Raw genomic sequence first — 17,833 nt, 5'->3', positions numbered from 1 at the left:
TCAAATTTCTGTTCTTATTTCTATTCTTTTCCAACTGTCTTTGGTCACTAATGTTTTAGAAACGCTGTCATGACAACTACCACATCTTTGCATTCATCTCTTGATTTAGATCTCCAGTCCCATGTCTTTCCCAGCATCAGGCTTGAATTTCCAGTTGAACATTAGTCACTTCCAAATGATATCATTGAGCCTATCACACTTAACATGTCTAAAGCTGAATGCATCCTATTTCCACAGGTTCCTTCGCAGTGAGGGTGTTACCGTTCTGATTTCCCAATCTAGAAAACCTCAGAGCCATCTCTCACTCTTCCTCTCACTCAAGCGGCATATATTATCTGTAAGTGTGTCCTGTTGACCTTATCTCCTAAAAATCTCATCTCCTTCTCTTGTTCACTTTGTTGGATAAGTAGTTTAGTCTAGTGATTAAGAATATGGACACTGGAGGCAAATCACCCGGGTTCAAATCCTGGTTCCCCTACTACTCACTAGTGATGAAACCTTAGAAAAATTATTTGACATCTCATCTGTAAAAATGGGGGCAAATAACAACCTATCTTATTTGACTGAGAGTTAAATAAGTTAATACATGTGTAGCAATTATTAATTGTGTGCCCACTCAACCTATTTTTTCCTCCTAAACACCCAGCAAAACTGGATTTCCTGGGTCCCTTGCATCTAAGTAGGACCATGGGAGTGGAAGTGTGTCACTGTCAGTCAAAGACAGTTGAAAAAAGACATACATTTTCTATGCGCCCTCTCTTCCTTTTCTGAGACAGCACTGAAAGCAACACATGATGATGATGGTGTTAAATGATGGAATGATTTCGAACCGCTGAGTTACCACCTGGAGGGGAGCTGCCCAGGTGTGCCACCACCTAGGAGCTTCCACAGTGGATTTCATGTGAGAGAGAAGTGAACTTTTGAACTTTGATTGTGTTAAATCACAGAGATTTAGGTTTTAAAAAAAATAGCTGCTATGTTTATTTCTTCCAACCGTCACATAAATACCTAGGAAACAATGCCACAAATAGTTAAGTACCTGATAAATGATAGAGATGACTATTTGTACTGCTGTTATATTAGGTTAAGTCCAAATCATCTTTTATGGTGATTAGATCTTGTCTTAGATTATGAGAAGATCACATAAAATATGAACTCTTCCTAGCCTGAGTAGTTCATTTACTTAAAATATATTTTGCTATAAAAGTCTTTGTTTTGCCCAGTTATATTGCTGGAAAATTGCAGAATGATTATTGCATAGAAGCAGCAAAAGACTATTAGTTTGTGGTTCCCATAAAGAGGAAAAACAATACTCCATTCCTTCTTACTGCCTCAAAGGAAAGGATAAATAATGCTAGGACTTTGACACCTTCCACAAATTGCAACTTCTCTCCCACCACCTGCATCTTAGCCTCTGGAAAGTAGATGTCAAGTTGACTTGGGTCCAAATCCTGGCTCTCCCATACCGCTTTTTCCTGAGTCTCTCCATAGAAAATACTTTTGTGGCCAATTCTTTGGTGAAACAATATGTACACAATATTTTAAGAAAAAATAATTAATTTTTAAACATTTCTTTACTATTTATTAAACATATTTTAAGTGTTGTGAATGTGCTTTAGAGAGGTGATATTAGACCAAAAAAAAAAAAGTTGACAGGTGGGTATCTGGGAAAAAGCTAGATTTTTTTTACATTAATTATTACAACACACAATTCCACATCCTGAGTCTTTTTGTTAAAAACTGTGTTTTAAAACCAGATCTCATGTTTTTTAAGTCTCACTTCCCCTCATTCCTTTTCTTTCTCCTGATCAATTCACCACCACTATTCTGACATCCACCAAATGCTATTTTCTTCATTAAGTTGTTCTTCTGAGAAACAACATTATTAAAATAATTACCAACATAAATGTGAGTTTTCGGAGCACCTAGCACATTGGTCAGTACAGATATTATCCCATTTGACCCTTACCATACCACTGTTAGGTGGGCATAATTATCATCCTACCTTACAGATGAGAAAAAGGAGGCTTGGGACAATTATGCATCAAGATCACAAACTACTCAAGGCAGAACAAGAATGAATTATCTTCTGTGAAGGGTATAATTAGGTACTGGTTTCAAATCTGAAGGTAGCACTTGATTCCATAGCCCAAGAGCTTAACCATCAGGCAGTACTGTATCTCTCCCTACCTACGCCTGAGTATTTGACTATACCTCCGTGAATGCATTTACCACACTCTGCCTAGTACTATAATCACATGCACTTCTTTGTATTTAGTGAACTCTTTGAAGGCAGTGATGTTAGCGTATAAATATCCATTTGAACCGATAGAAAAGATGTTAGTATCTCTAAGACCAGTGAAATTCTTCCTTTAAATTTACTGATGTCTCTTCATTTCAGTGTATCTCCATTGCCATGGGAATAAAATTCTGGATTCTCTAATCTTAAAAGGAAGATGATTTCTTTGCCCTCTGTTGTTGGATGTACTTGTGGTGGTATAATCCTTTGAACAAACCACTTTCATCCTGGCTCTTATATGAGGTATCATCCTTCCTGGCTTTATTTTTTTTTTTTCTCTTGTAACCAATATAAAGGCTAACTGAGTGCTTTCTCAATAAGACCTGCTAACTGTGCAAGCACAGGACAGAACATAGCAAGCCCTTTAATAGAGGTGTGATGAAATACTTTACCATCAGTAGGGAGAGAGGCCTCCACAAGGGTGAGTGTCCACCCCAGTGCAAGCATTTATGTCCCCTAAGCCTATGAGGAAATTAATTTCAAGTCCTTATTGTTAGAGTGACTGTTTATATTTGCATAGGCCTTTTACATTCTTTAGCTTCCCTTTGTCTCTAGAACTTTGTGATGTAGAGTTTTTATAATGTAACATATGTTATTGTTGTATATATGTATATTTAGATGATAAAGTACATATGTCTGTTGCATGTGTATTAATATCCATGTCTTAGTCTTTTAACTTGGGCTGCTATAACAAAATACCACACACTGGGTGGCTTATAAACAACAGAAATTTATTTCTCACAGTTCTGAAGGTTGAAAGTCTGAGATCAGAGTGCCAGCATGGTCTGGTGAGGGCCTTGTTTCAGGTTGCAGATTTTTTTTTTTTTGGTATCCTCATGTGGCAGAAGGCAGGAGCAAGCACTCTGAAGTCTCTTTTATGAGAGAAGTAATCCAAATTATGAGGGTTCTCCCCTCAGGACCTATTCACCACCCAGAGGTTTCTCCCCGCCCTCCTGCCCAGCCAATACCATCACCCTGGGGGTTAGGATTTCAGCATAGAAATTTGAGGGGGGACACAAACATCTGGACTGAAGCAACACAACATATATATGTAATAATATATTAGAGCATATATTGGTACTATGTTAATACATTATGCGTACATACTAATTATTATGTATGTATTATATGTATGTATATTAATATATATGTATGTAGATATAATGTATAATATATTAATATGTTAATGATATAATATACAATAATGTTTATAAATATATGTATATACATACATATAATGTAAATATTATATAAAGCTATTATACACTTATTATACACTATAACATTATGCTTATTATACAGGTGAAGAAACCAAAGTTCATATAAACTTTCACTTGGCAGCAGTTACACAGATAATTCAAGGTAAAGCCAATACTCCAGTTCAAGTCTGATTTCAAGTCTAGTGAAGTCTTTCCATTTCACCTTCGCTCCCATAGGCAAGAGTTATGACCTGGGTGTTTTCTAAGCATGCTGAGGTAGCTTCATGACCTGAAGCAAGTTGTGCCCCTTTACAGAAATACAGTTCACTCCTGTTCTATTCCCAGGATGGGTCTTAGAGTTTGTAAGGCTCAGCTGTTTGAGTCTGTATTTGTGGATCCTCTTTACACACTATATAATTTTTCATTGTCAGTGTACACACTATGTAGATCTCAACCTCGTAACTCTCTAGACATAATTTCCAATACTCAGCTTCACAAGAAATGAAATTCATGTGATTTCAAAGATTTAGTGACAAACACAATACAACTTGCCCTTTCCACAATCACAATGACTGAAATTCCGCACAGGCATTTTTTTCCTTTGTATTCTGCTGGTGGCAAATGCCCTCTGATACCTGAGGGTAGATGACTTTGCAAAAACCATTCCTGAAAGCAGGTATGTACAGGATGTAGAGAAAGTGGTGGGAAACAAAGCAGAGATACAGGAAGGATAACTGGTGAGCCAAAACAAGTAGACAGAGGGCTTTTGTAGTTCTGTCTGCTATAGCGCGTTGAATTGTGTCCCCCCAAGAGATATGTTTCAGTCCTAACCCCAGATACCTGTGAACATGACCTTATTTGGAAATAGTGTCTTTACAGATATAATCAAGTTAACATGAGGTCATACTGGATTGGGGTGGGTTCTGAATCCAATGACCTGTGTTTTAGAGAGGAGAAGGAGATTTGGATACAGAGATACAGAGGAGACACAGGGAAGGCCATGTGAAGACAGAGGCAGAAGTTGGAGTAATGCCGCTAAAAGCCAAGGAACACCAAGGATTGCCAGGAGTCACCAAAAGCTAGGAAGAGGCAAGGAAGGAGTTTTCCCTAGGGCCGTCAGAGATAGCATAGCTTGACCCTTCCAACAGCTTGATCTCTGACTTCTGGCCTTCAGAACTGTAAGAGAATAAATTCCTGTTGTTTCAAGCCACCCAATTTGTGGTCATTTGTTATGGCAGTCCTAGAAAACTAACGTACCCGCTTAACAGATCCCCCATGCCTACCCCATCTCAATTTTAAGTTCAATGTACAGGATAATCTTGAATTTCAAATTTAGTCCTTTTAACTAATTAGCACTCTTTAATTTTTGTCACACTGGCTCTATTAACAACACTGTCTATTTCTTTCAGCAATGGGCTACCACTCCACACAGAATGAATTATGTGAATGTTCACACGTACCCGATAATGAAAAGGAAAACTATTTCCCTAAAACTCTGTTGTTTCATGGGAGTTTGCACTCTTTATACTCATGTCAGAGGCAGTAAACATTTTATATAAACTATACATTAATCTACTAAAATATAATATTGGCACAATTTCTAATAATGTCATAAATAATAACAGAGTTTCTAAAAAGTCTTTGTCTTCAGTCGTTATAAACCCCCTGAATTCTAGCTGTTCAAACAAATTCTGGGAGCTAAGTGAAACAGTTTGAAGGAGGATTGTTGGTTGGTTCCAAAGTCACGGCAGAGATTCACCCCAGATCCAATCAAATGGATCTCTGGTCCTCTGCCAAACACTCCACCAAGAATATTCTTATAACCCTGGGGAGGAAGGGAGGAGGGCAAGGAGTGGACATGAAGGGAGTATTGCTAGGGGCAATCTAATGCCATAGCAACATTGCCTGGTGATTTCTGATGTTTTAAAGTTGTTACTGAACTCAGTAGTGAGATAATTAACTCTAAAATATCTATTTTTGCCCAGGTTTCTTATTTAGGGAACTAATCTATCCCAAGGCACCCCAGTCCGTGCCTAGCACAGTGTCTGGCATGTAAAGCAGCTCAAACGCTAGTGACTGGTGAGCCCTGGGAGGCCCGTCTGTGGGTTCCAGCAGTGGTCTCTTCAGAAAAATGCGACAGATTCCCATCTGCCAGATTGGTATTTCTTTATGAACTGTGACCCAAAACCATTGCTCCCACCATCACTATAATTCCACCCACAGGAATTATCCTAAAGGCCTGACAAAGCCCTGTAAATTAAAGTTCTGAATGTCAAAACGAGGAGATGGGAGACCTCGCCAAAAACCAGTATTTGTTATGGACAAAAGTCAGTTATGCTATGGAAATTCCAGTTTAATCTGTGAAGAGATTTGAGAGTAACTGAGACCACTTAAATGGACTATACACATGAGATTTATTTTTATACACAGCATGCTTGGCTCCAAGCCGACCCATCATCCCCTCCAGATGCCGGGGCCTGTCTTTAGGGGATCTGGACCGCCCGACTCTTACAGCCGCACTGCCGCCGCCTCCGCGCCGCCCGCCTCCCGGGACGACTGGGCCCCGCCGGCGCTTCCAGGGGGCGTCCCGGTCCGCTGCTGCCCGCGGGGCTCTGGGAGCGCGGGCTGGGGAGCAGGAGCCCCGCAGGGGACCCCGGCGTCCGGGCGGTGGAACGCGCGCCCCGCAGCGGCCCCGAGGGGCGGGCGCCGAGCCGGCCGGCGAGGCCGGGCGGGGGGCGCACGGCCCCCCAGGAGTGCGGGCTTCCCCCACCCCCGGCGGCGACCCCACCTCCCGCCCCCGTGGCGTGCGCGCGTGTGTCCGTCTGTCTGTCTTCTCGACGTCAGTGGGAATTTCCAGCCAGGAAGTGAGAGAGTGAGCGAGAGAGAAAGAGAGAGAAGTGCACCAGCGAGCCGGGGCAGGAAGAGGAGGTTTCGCCACCGGAGCGGCCCGGCGACGCGCTGACAGCTTCCCCTGCCCTTCACGTCCGTCGGGCCTCTCGCCGCCGTCGCCGCCCTCGGCCTGCGCCCCGCCGCCGGCCCCGCTCCGAGAGCCCAGCGCAGCCCAGGCCAGAGCCGCCGCGGCCGGGAAGGCGGCGACGCCGCGGCCCCGCAACCGCGCGCCCGGCGTTCCCTCCGCCCGCGCTGCGGACATGGCGCGGCGCTGACTGGCCCGGAGAGACCGCGCGCCCGCCCGCCCGCCCGGACCCGACCCGACCCGGCCCGCCCCGCCCCGCACCCGCACCCGGACCCGCTCCGGCTCCGGCCGGCCGCCGCCTCTTCGTTCCCCGGCCCCCAGGCCCGCGCCGCCCCGGAGGGAGCCGCAAGCGCAGGGAGGCCGAGCGCGGACGCGCCAGCAGGGTAAGCCAAACTCGGGCGAGTGGGGCCGCGCCGGCGACTTGCGGCTCGACTCCCGCCGCCCACCCGCCCCGCACCCCTCCGGCCCCGCTCCGACTTCCTCATTCCTGCGCTAACCGCTCGGCCAGACCGTAGGAGGAGGTTGACAGCAGTGGAGAGGCACATGGGATCGGCGAGAGGGGAGAAAGGCACATCCGGACTCGGCACGGGCCGGAGGGCCGCGGCTGCCCGGGCCGTCCTTTCTCCTCCGTCCCTCCGCCGGGCGGGAACGGGAAGCGGAGGGGAACTCGGGCAAACTTTTTTGACATCCCCCCACCCCTGCTGGGGGTGGCTTGAGGGTTGAGGTGCTCTTGGGCGCGGAGGAGAGAGGGGAAGGTGGTTGGTGCAGTGCCGAACCAGATTTCACCTAAGGGCGTTCCATGAAATGAAAGCAGAAGTGCATGTCAGTCCTCTTGGCTGGGAAAGCCCTCCCCAGCTCCCCCAGACTGAAGCTTTATTCCTTGTCACGTACTTCCAGAAGAAGCCCCCAGTTCACATACACACCCTCACCAGGAAATGATACATTCACCTACTGTAGGACCTGTACCTTCGTTTTTAAAAACATAAGGAGGGCCTGGTACTAATCCTACAGGGCCTGGCATTTGAGAACGAAATTTCCCACTTAGAACACTTTTTTAGACACTCTAATTATGTGAAACACTTGAACAACGGCACCATGTGTTGTGCATGACCTCTAGAACAGAAATAATGATACAGACAAAACCTATCATAACATTTTAAAGGAATAAATTTTAAGAATATCTTGAGTTTCCGTATAGATTTTTGATAAAGTAGTCAAAACACCGTCTTTTCCTTCTTCAGAACTTGTTAGTAGATGTGCTGTTCTGAGCATAGAGATGACTGCGGTAGAAAGTGTATCTGGGAATGCAGAGTACTTTAACCAATAGAGTAAATGTTCAGATTATGCTCTGCCAATCTGTGGATTGAACAGGAATCACATGAGCAGAAATGGTGTATAAGAATCAATGGCCACACAAAATCTCTCATTTATTTACCCTAGTGGGTTAGGAAGCTTGCAGGAAGATTGGTTGCTGGGTTGATTGATTTTGATGATCAAGATTTCAGACTTTCATGGGCTTCATTAAGTAGGGTTTTCCAGCATTGCAGCTAACTAAAGAACTATATTTAACTTAAAGATTTTATTATAAAGCCCATAATCTGAGAAAATGACTAGGGTATTATTAAAATATTTAATAGCCCTGTCAGAAATGTTCTACAACCTGGTGATCTTTGGTAAACGTTAACGCTTGGGATCTAAATGTTGAGTGCTTATTTTTCTAGCAAAATACCTCAATTGAATACTCCTGAGTAGTTTAAATTGCATTTGTGTTTGCTAACTGTGAAAGGAAATCCAATTAAAATAAAGCCTTTAGCTGAAGTATGTTGTTTTCCTGATTTTAATATTGTGCTTTCTAGAGATGAATCCCTTTACTATTTGATGCACTAAAGAAATTATGTAAATAACTTAAAGCAAAATATTTTTGAGCTTATGAACTTGAGAGGCCAGGGAATAAAAAGAGATTTGTTTCCTATAGCATTTTACATTTATGATGTAATTAAATTGCTGAGGTAAGAACATTTATGATAAATGGGAACATGAAATCTCCTGAAATTATTCATCTGTGTTGGTATACCTGCAACTCCTCAAAGCCCCCTGGAGCTTGTTTAGATAAAATGTCTTCCTGGGCCACAGCCTACTGGACAAATATGAACACAAAGAAAGACTCATTATGTGTAGATTTAATGCTGGCACTGAAATACTGCTTGCTGTGAATAGAAAACCACGTCTAACCTTGTTTGAAAGACTTTTAAAGAAAATATTGTAATCCAATTAGGGACTGGTGGTGATTTAAAAATCTGTTATCTTTGTTTTGAACTTTCAGTTTTATCTGATGTTCTGAAATTGGCATTCACATGGGCTGAACAAACGCCCCTGTTTTTCAAAGCCCGTTAGTAAATACTGGAGTATACATACAAAAATAGTTGTTCCCCTTTGTAAGCACTCCTTTGATCTTTGCACTTCCTTCTTACTTCTACCTCTTAAACAAGATCATTTGTAATGACTGGGTTGCACTTGGTGAAAGCTCAATTCGTCTGAAATGGGCAGAATTTTAGATTTAGAGAACACAGTCCTCATATTTCTCTTGCCATGTTTCTTGGAACAAATTGACGCCAGTCAAGAAACTAAGTTTATGCAAGTTGTTTTTACTACTGCTTTTAGACTTCCAGATAATTGATGAAGTCAGTTGCGACTCAGACTTCCAGGGATTGCTCATTGTGGTACATGGAAGGTCTCAATAAGGAATTGGCAGCTACAGGAATCTTGAATTATCATTCAATCAGCAAGCCCTTATTTTTACCTAATTTATGAGAGGTATTCCCCTGTTCAGAAGAGGTGAAAGTTCTGGCTTCTGGGGGAAGTGGTTACTTCATAACCTTCAATCAGTTTGAACTTGGGAGAAGTAAGAACAGTAGTTGGTATTTTAAAACAATAAATTTAAAAAATGGTATCTAAGTTTTTGTGTAGATTTTTGATCAGTTAGTCAAAATACCTTTATCTTCTTCAGAACTTAGTAGTAGAAGTTCTGTTCTGAACGCAGTCTGAGAGGACTGCAGTAGGAAGTATATCTGGGAATGCAGAGTACTTTTAACCGACAGAGTATAAATATTCAGATTATGTTCTTATACAGATTGACAGGAATCACATTAGCAGGAGCAAATGTTTAAGAATCAGTGGCTATGCAAAATTTCTCATTGATTTACCTCACTTTTAGTAGGAAGGTTGTTTTGTTTGGCTGATTGGTTTTCTGTTTATAAAATGAATCATATAAGGTTCTGGGAATTAATTCTCATTTGCCCTCTTGTATCTCCTATAAATGCTGAATTCCCCTGTCGTGTTCTTAGAGGTGAGCAGGTAAATCATCAGAAGCATACATACCCCTCTGAGTTGACCCTGTCACTGTTGAGGAGACCTTAAGTGTTTTAAAGATAGAGGCATTCATTCATTCATCTTCAGAGAGGAAAGCTGAGACTTGGAACATAGTTTAACAAGTCATTTTGGCTCCTTGACTGTGTTTTGTTTTGTTTTAATGAAAAAAATAAAAAGATTAATATTTGAAACCAGGTAATTTGGTAGAGTTAATCATTAGGGTAATATTACTAAGACACTTGTCTTTGTAATATTTCATTAATTAGTATCCAGTGCCTCACTGTTAGATGAAAAAAGTAGCATTTTTTTTTTCACGATGGTGAAATTGCTTCATACCTTTGGTCTCTTGTTTTAGAGAGGATTCCTGAGTGCAGATTAACATGCTCTCATGTTTTCAGGTGAGGTTGGTAGTCCTACTCTTGTGTATCAGCTAGTAGTTTAGAAAATAAGTTGTGACATAGCATCTTGTTGCTTCACTTCAAGTTTAAACCTTAACAGTTCTACACGAAAGTGATGTAAGATGTGATTTGTTAAGGAGTATAGACTCTTCAGAAGTATAGATTGTGGATGAAAATACTTTGTTAGATTTAGTGTTAATCATAATAAGATACCATTGTACTTAGAATTTTTATCATTGTATTTTGTTTTTAAAAGATCAATTATCATTCTCTCTATTTTTTACAGTAACTAATAGATTTAATTATCAGTAGTGCACATCTCAGCTGCTTTAATTTGTTGCCGGTTTTTGGAATTAGAATAATGGAATGAATGCTTTAATTCCTCATTACAAATTGGCTTACTACTTTTCACTTACTTTTCACTATTAGGCCAAAAATCTTATAACCAGGTTTTATTCTGACCCATACTTGCAACAGATATTAGTACATTTAATCTATAGACTCTATTTCTTTAAACTGTGAAAAAAAATCCGACTGAGGGAGCTTTAAAGAAGAATGTAGAGATTCTATATGGCTTATTCTTTAAAAAGAAGAGGAAAGTAACTATCTGAGAGAATTGAAATCCCACAGTTCTAGCTAAAAAGAAATCATATCTAATTTGTCTCTAATCTATACTGACAAATATCTGATGCTTAATTCTGTGCTTGTTGCTACATAGTGAGTAATCGATAACTATTTGTTGAATGAAGAAATCCCATAAGTTTTGCTGCATTTTGTTTGTTTAAAAAAGGGCAGTCATTTTCTGCAAGGAACAAAAATTACACTGTTTTACCTTGCCTTCTGGGAAGAAGAATCCAAAAGCTAATTCTTGCTTCCTAGATATCATATTCTTATCTAAAGAGCATTTGAAATTTATTAGAACAAATAATTTATTAAAAAGTACCCTGTGCCTTCCAAAAGGGAAGCATTTCATTCTGAAAGAGTTTATGAACTAGAAAAAAAAATAGCTTTTAGTTTGAAAGTTTTAGAGGCACTTATCAAGCAAGGTAATAAAGTAATTAAAATGATAAAAGGTGCTTATACAATTAAAAAATGTAACTTTGCAGCTATGCTAGAATTTTTCTGAGCTCCATTGAAACTGTAATTTCAGTACTAGCATCTTCAAAAAAAGAAACAATGCTACAAGCGCTACTTTGTAATCCAAAGATTGCTCAAGCCTATCTAAATTAATCAGTCAGAAAGTAAAATATGTTATGACATCCAGAATTAAATACTTAACGACCTATAAAAATTTGTGGGGGCTGGGGGCATTATAGCTGGAAAACCTCAGGATCAAGCACACAGCCCACAAGGATTACAGTTCTTTCATATTTTAATGACTTTGCAACACTACAAAACTTGGAGCCTCATCATGGGAGTATTTTGTTGATTATTTCTTATTTGTAGCATTTTCAGAAAATTGTCCTTGAAACTCCAAATCTAACCATTTATTCTCCGTGGGCATAATTTATTAAATGAAATATACCATCAGAACTGTAAAAGGACACAGTGCCAAACATTCCCAGTCCTGGTGTCATGCCCTCAGGGAGAGTCAGAACCATTTTATTGAAAACCCCTAGCTTCTGTCCACTGCTTTGCTGTCCACTTGATTCTGACCCTGACCTCTCTTCAAATCATTTCATTAACATACATTCAAGTTTTAAAAATTAATTTTAAAACTTGTTACAAGTACATCTATGTATAATCATTTTTGTTGTTGCCAACAAACTGAAGAAACTAAATGTTTACTTGTATAACAAGGGCATTGTAAAGCTGTCATTGTTGAAAAGTACCCTGAAATACTTGTTAGTTAAAATAATAAAAGAATCCAAGTACTCTGTAGCTTCCCTGTGAGAAGACTAGCAGAGAGCGATAAATTTTGCTATGTTCCATTATATAATCAGCTCAATCTGCAGCTTCTGGGCATAAACAAAAACACAAAGCTATAATGTTGTCTTAACCTTCACCATACCAGTCAAAAAATATGTAGGCAGTTCAAACATTTCATACTGGAAGATGAAGCTTTGGATTTTTCTTAGATTTAAGCCTTTTGATATATAAGATTCACATTAGCATTTGTATGTGACATTTTCTTTTTTTGCTAACTTGAACTAAAAAAATACAAAGCTTACGTTAAGTTAAGCACACTTCATATAAGGAGTTTAATTAACATTAAAAAATTTGATTGCCATAATGAATTTTGTTAGTCAAAATAGCAGTTATATTTTAAAATTATTTATTATTTTTATTATTCATTTTTTATTTGTCATGTGATTTACTAAACATATCATACTATATCTCAGTGTCAAGGCATACATATCCCTCATTTTTATCTCCAGAAGTCAATTCTAACATAATATCAATCATGAAAGAAAAAAAATTAAAAGTGATGACAGATTCCCTAATCAGCCTACCTAATCATTGATTCTTTGTCCAAGCCTGCAGTTCGTTTAAACCATGAAAATAAATTGCTCGTCTTAGAAACTATGCCTTCCAAGATAAGGATTTTAGGAATGAGGAGAATGACTATTTTTTAATATTTTAACGTGAATCCCTCACTCATGTTGTATTGATATTTGAAGGGCTTCTTTGACTGCCAGTTCTTAATTTAGGTATTGGTTTATTTACCAGGATTGAACCATTTATCAGTGTTTGATCATCAAGACTTGATTTATAAAGAGTGTCTTTTTCTTTTAAATGGGGGCTAGGTGTGGTGGTGAGGTCAAAGGAAAAGAATCCCTTATAGTGTGCAGCGTCTAGTATAATGCTGTCAATATAATGCAAACACCTTTATGACTTACAAAGTTGAAATAAAGACAGTGTGGAAAAATGGAAGGAGTGTGAATGGCTGTTCATATGGAGGAAATTTAAAGTAGAAAGGAAGAAACATGAAGGTAAAAAATAAAAGTTAAATTTAATGTCAAAAAAAGTGATCAAATGAAGGATAATGAAAGCATAGACAAAGGTTTGGGGGTGAGAGTCCTCTATAAAATTAGATCCTGGACTTTATCATAGAAAATATCTAGAAAAATAATCTAGAAAGTGAATCTGAATTCCAGAGAAAAGGCTAAAAATCTATATATCATGGATGAGAAGGGGAGGGTCGTAATGAAAAGAGTGACAGAGAGATTGCCCTTGAATAGAACTTTTTTATAGACATTTCACTGTGGCTTATCCTACTTTTGATTAATTGAAAACAATGGTGATTTCCCACACATTCTGAAGTCAGTTGTGTTGTTAAGCAGACCTCATTACATGAGGGAAGTTAACATCAGAAGCATGGTGTCTGACAATAGTTAGATGCGCTTCCTTGCTTTCATGCTATATCATAGCGTTCATTTGATACACTGTCTTTATGATTTCTCCATGTGTTTACACAGTTTCCCATTTGAGATATCTAACTGAACTTAACAAGCACACCTTGGAACATTTTAATATTTCCTAACTATTTTAAAGCATTGCTTTATCAGTCATTTACCTTGAAGTTCTTTTTTATGACGGGCAGGGAAAGTATCCTTTTTCTCTTAGAAAGTCTACCATAATAGCTAAGTAGGAATTAGTCCAAGTTGTTTAGAGAGGTAGTTCAATCTTGTGTTGAAGTAGATGGTTGATTTAGGGGGCAATTGTGCTATAATACGTATTTATTTATTTATTTATTTTAATGGGGGTACTGAGGATTGAACCCAGGACCTCATGCATACTAGGCATGCACTCTACCATTGAGCTATACCCTCCCCCCATACTTACTAAATATGTGTTGAGCTGAAGGAGTCTAGTCATTCAAGGTAAGCCATAGAAAACAATAATTTATTGCTGAGGCACTTAATTATTGTGACATAGATGTCACCATCGGTATTATAATCATCATTCCCATCCACCAAATTGCTACTCCTAGCATATTAGGGAATACAGTTTTTAGCCCACCATGGTCCATTCAGTAGGTTTCTTACGCCAGAAATCTAGGAATCCATTCTTCACACTTACTCACCTATCTCCTCCAGTCTGTCACCAAGTTCTGTCAGTTCAGCCTCATCTCCAGAATCCATCCCTTCCTCATTGAATTTCTAGCTTTCATTTTTGCATTGTCTCCTGATGTCTTCTCTCCTGTTTCTATTCCATCCTTTATTCCGGCATAAAAGTCAGCTTTCCAAAGTGCAAGTCTGATCATGTCACAGTCATTGTATTTCTGAAATGAACCTCCATTGTCTTCGTAAACTGCTTCCTGCACACTTCACCGCATACCCTTGCTCCTCACCCACCCGCTATGTCTCAAGTCATCCATATCAATTTTCAGTTCCTTATCTGCCATGTTTTCTCACTTTGAATACCTCTGCATATGCACCCCCTGTGTGAGGAGTGCCCTTTCCTTCCCAGGCATGGTGCTAACTACTCAACCTTCAGGCGTGGCTTAGGCATCACCATCTCTCTGTCCCTTCTCCATTTGTTCTCCCCAACCTCCCCATAAGGAGTTGTGTGTTCCCAGTCCATACGCTCTTGACTTCTTATGCTTTCTAGACAGGAAATATCTTGAGGGCAGGGATTTTATCTTAACGTTTTATCTGCCCAGCACCCAGTAAGTTTGCTGTATGAATAAGTAAATAACTAGACAAAATATTGGTGGGCAGTGCTATTGATTAAGCTGTGTGACTCTGGGCAAATTAATTTCTCTGGGTCTCATTTTCTCTCTTTAAAAAAATGAGCAGGTTGGATCAAATGAGCATCTGCCTCTAAAATTGTTTCTTTGATTTAATAGTATTATTTGGATGATTTCAGATTTTCTTGCCATATCGAGGGAGTTCAACATAAGGAAAATGCATGTGAGAAGGTATAAAGACAGTTCTTGATTATCAACATGACAATATGAGGAACTGTACATTTTTGGATTATGAGTTATTTATGGTCCCAGTCTAGCTTCTTTCTGACATGTAGGGGTTTCTGGAGTTGTATCTTTTCATTATTAATTATTCTCTACTATGAACCCATGTTCATATTTCTCCAAAGAAATTGAAGGCAAACTTGACACAGTAATTGAATATAAAATTCACTATTTTGATTCTAAATTGTTTCGAGGTCTCACTAATTCTAACTATCTTTGGAAGAAGATAGAAAAGTGGAAGTGGTATGAGCTGAATCCTCATCAGTTATAGCAAGAACACAGTGTCTAAAATTGACCAGTTTAGAAAAAAGATATAAATGTAGTATTTAGAGATACGAAAAGAACCCCTAGGAAAACCAAAAAGAGAAAGCTAAGAGCGTTAAGTCAATCACTCAGAAAAGCAGGATTGGAGTTGGGAAATGGGATAAGCGAACCTTTGCTTTTTATATAAGCTCTTCCACCTTTGCATAGTAGGATTTCTTTTTTAACCATTAATTCATTTGAATATATGTTGAGTCCTTCCTGTGTGCCAGGTTCCAAGCACTGGGAATATAATGCTAAACAAGACAGAAATTTATAATTTCAGAGAGCTTATTAGATCATGAAATGTTTTTGGTTTAAATTTTTTTCTTTTTACGTTAGGCTTTTTAGAATTGAAGAATCACATAACTATAAAAATGCACAAATCATTAAGAATGCAGCATTAATGAATTATCTCAAAGTGAACACACGTAACCTGGGTAATGTTCTGGAAATAGAACGGTAACAGCACACCAAAAGCCCCATTTCTGCCCCTTCTTAGTCGGGATCCCTACCCTTCACTCTCATTTAAAAGGTTTCGCTAATGACCTTTGGATTACATATATGTTGATTCCGTGACTCATATTCATCTACATTACAAGTGAGAGTTGACCAGATGAATTCAGTATGCCAAGATGCTTCACATAAGGAAGAACTCTCCTATGGTTTAAAGCCTTAAAGGTAGTTCATTTCAGAGTTTCCTCACTGGACAAACTATGGAACTAAAAATACAAAACAAATCACATTTTCCCATTAATTTGTTATTTATGGGCTTGAGTAAATTGTTTGTTTATCGGCCAAGCAGTCGAGATCACTGACAGACAGACATGGGTGAAAGAAGTATTCTCATCAGACCTTATCGGACATACAGGAGAGGGTAGTTCTCCTCTTTCTTCCTGCTCACTTTAGACGTTGATATCTGCATATGCAGAAAGACTTATCTACATGAATGGTCAGTGTGGAAAGCCCTTCATATCCAGATTCAAGAACTGAAAGGTCCCTTGCATAAGGCCTGGTTTTGAGGCTTGCAAATCATTATTTGTGTATGTGTGTAATTGGAAGGTGGTTGTAGTTATGTCTTCCAGGAAACCATTTTCCCCTTCCAGGCCAATTGTCACCCAGTCCATAGTCCACCGTATCCATAGAACCCAGTATTGCTGGTTCACATGATGATTTTTTTTTTCTCTCTTAAAACATAAAGGCTATATGTTTGTTGATATTAGAGAATTAATAAAAAATGAAAATCCAAACTAAAGTCATCATATTCAGATTTAAGAGGATGTGATCAGTTTCTGTATATTTGATCAAAAGAATATTAATCTCTAATTCATAATCCATGAGGTCTACTTCCTCCTCAGCCTGAAAATACAAATATTCCAAAATGGTGCTCAAGATAAAGGCCAGACATGAAATTAACATTTAGTCATACTCTATTTTTTTTATTCAAGACTTAATTTTTTTAGAGCCAAGTTCACAGCAAAATTGAGGGGAAAGTGTAGATTTCCCATATACTCCCTGTCCTCACACATGCATAACCTCCCCCATTATCAACGTTCCCCCACCACAGTGGTACGTTTGTTGCAACTGATGAACTAAGTTGTGCATTTGGTGGGTCTGGACAAATGTATTATTATGTCTGTCTATCATTATGATATCATACAACAGTATTTTTCACTCTCCTAAAAAGCCCCTTTGCCTGTTTATACATGCTCCCTCACCATCACACTCTATTTTTAGAGAGGAAGAAATCTGTAGAATTAAAAATGTGGAAGCAAAAGTATCAGAACAAAGTCCAGTAAGTCCTGATGCCACCTGAATGAAAGACCTCAAACTCTGAGTAGATGTATTGAATTGGTTTTTATGTGGCAATGGAAGGAAGTCGTATCCCATGAGTGACCTCAGTTATAACATGGATGATCTTAGCTAACTTACTGTAATTTAAAGAACTTCCCTAGCTATACAAAATTATGTTCACCAGATTTTATCTTACTGTATCTAGTGTTAACAAAAAGAAATGTTTCTTGGAATGGCCATTTGATATACATGACACTTGTTTATAATATGATTAGAAAATGTCCAAAACATCTTTCTGATGTTAAAAATTTCAGTCACCTATGATTAAGAAAACACCATAGGCAAAGATTTGTTTCTTATAGAAAGCATTGGAATGCATTCCAATCACTTGTCTAAGAAAATCCTTGTCCCCCATGGTTACAGTGGACAAGATACAGCAAGAATTTAGATGCTTCTTTCATATGCGGGAATGAGGTTATATTTACTTTTTTTTTTTTTATTATTCTAAGAGGCACACTCCTCCCCTTAACATCTTGGCTTAATTATATAAATTTGAGGATTTTCTAGGTATCTCTCTGTTCTTGG

At 39.1% G+C, this 17,833-nt stretch overlaps 1 protein-coding gene across 3 annotated transcripts in view; it reads left to right on the top strand.

The window, feature by feature from the left end:
- The first annotated feature begins 6,007 nt into the window (after positions 1-6,007).
- NFKB1 (nuclear factor kappa B subunit 1) overlaps positions 6,008-17,833 on the top strand; it is a 110,034-nt gene continuing 98,208 nt past the window's right edge. Inside the window, exon 1 of one of the 3 annotated variants that reach the window (XM_074343180.1) lies at positions 6,008-6,855. The gene's annotated coding sequence lies outside the window, so the exon portion shown is untranslated. The remainder of the gene's footprint in view (positions 6,856-17,833) is intronic. The other 2 variants (XM_074343173.1, XM_074343171.1) reach the window with 2 other exon arrangements.

The sequence above is a fragment of the Camelus bactrianus genome, chromosome 2 (genome assembly GCF_048773025.1).
Source record: "Camelus bactrianus isolate YW-2024 breed Bactrian camel chromosome 2, ASM4877302v1, whole genome shotgun sequence".
Taxonomy (NCBI): domain Eukaryota; kingdom Metazoa; phylum Chordata; class Mammalia; order Artiodactyla; family Camelidae; genus Camelus; species Camelus bactrianus.
Note: the sequence above shows the minus strand (reverse complement) of the source record. Positions and strands in the feature narration are given on the sequence as shown.